Source organism: Triticum urartu, chromosome 7, assembly GCF_003073215.2.
Source record: "Triticum urartu cultivar G1812 chromosome 7, Tu2.1, whole genome shotgun sequence".
Taxonomy (NCBI): domain Eukaryota; kingdom Viridiplantae; phylum Streptophyta; class Magnoliopsida; order Poales; family Poaceae; genus Triticum; species Triticum urartu.
This window is the reverse complement of record NC_053028.1, coordinates 428725097-428726512: the sequence shown is the minus strand read 5'-3', so window position 1 is coordinate 428726512 and position 1416 is coordinate 428725097.

The window sequence follows — 1416 nt, the reverse complement described above, 5'->3', positions numbered from 1 at the left end:
GAATTCCTTGCGAGGATAAAGCCCTAACCACCCAGAGCCAAAAAGAATTAGGCATCACTTAAGTCTTCTTGTCTGTGTGATCTGAAGACTTATTACACTTGAGGACTGTGCATCCTCCAGCCGGTTAGACGTCGCGTTCTGAGCATCCAAGAGACATTGTGGATTGCCGGTGAACAAAGTCTGTGAAGGTTTGGGAGTCTACCTTGAAGACTTACCAGAGTGATTGGGCGAGGTCTGTGTGACCTTAGCTCAAGGGGAATACGGTGAGGACTGGGTGTCCTGAGCTGCGTGTTCAGGACTGGGTGTCCGAGACTGTGTGTCCTAAGGTTCAAATACCTAGCCGCCCTAACCAGACGTACAGTTGTCACAGGAACTGGAACTGGTCCAACAAATCATTGTCTTCAGCGAGTCACTGGTTTCATCTTCCCTTCCCTTTACTTACTGTTACTCCTTGTGAAGTCATTGTATGTTCGCACTATCTTTTGTCTTCACTGAGTGACTGCGTGTTCTGTGTGGCTTCACAATATCTTCCTACCTGATCCTTACTACATTGCTGCTATTAATCATTGTGCTTTCACTCTATTGAATACTTGACTATGGCTTGCCTAGTGTAGTCTACCTTCCGCTGCAGGGTAATAGGTTTATTTCTATCGTTTGTATTCATAACTTCCACGTTTTGAAGACTTTCATAAAAATCGCCTATTCACCCCCCTCTAGTCGATATAATGCACTTTCAATTGGTATCAGAGCAAGGTGCTCCCTTGTTCTGTGTGATTTGGTTTGACCACCTGGAGTTTTAGCTATGTCGACTGCAGGGATAATTAAAGTCTCCGCTGCGTGCCCCGTCTTCGATGGAATTGAATATCCCTACTGGAAGAATAAGATGCGCATGCATCTTGAAGCCATTGACATCGACCTATGGTATGTCGTCAAGAACGGCGTTCCCAAGGCTGGAGAAGGTGTCACTGCTGCTGATGTCAAGAAGTTCATTCAACTGGACTCTACTGCCAAGAATATCATCTGTAGTCATCTGACCAAAGGACAGTATGGCCGTGTGAGTGCTTTGGAAACATCTAAGCTGGTCTGGGACTGGCTCTCCAAGGTCAATGAAGGCGTCTCAACCCAGAGAGATCAGAGAATCAGTGTCCTTCGCAACCTCTTCAACCGCTTCAAGCGAAATGACAATGAGAATGTCCAGCTCACATTTGACCGACTCACTGACATCACAAATGAGCTTCAAGCCATCGGCGCTACTGAGATCACCAAACATGAAGTCGTCAAGACACTATGGAGATCACTTGGTAGTTCGTTTGACACCCTAGCCCTGATGATTCAAGAACGTCCTGATTTCAAGACACTCGATCCGTCTGACATACTTGAGAGGCTCAACACACATGAGTTTCAACTTTCTGAGAA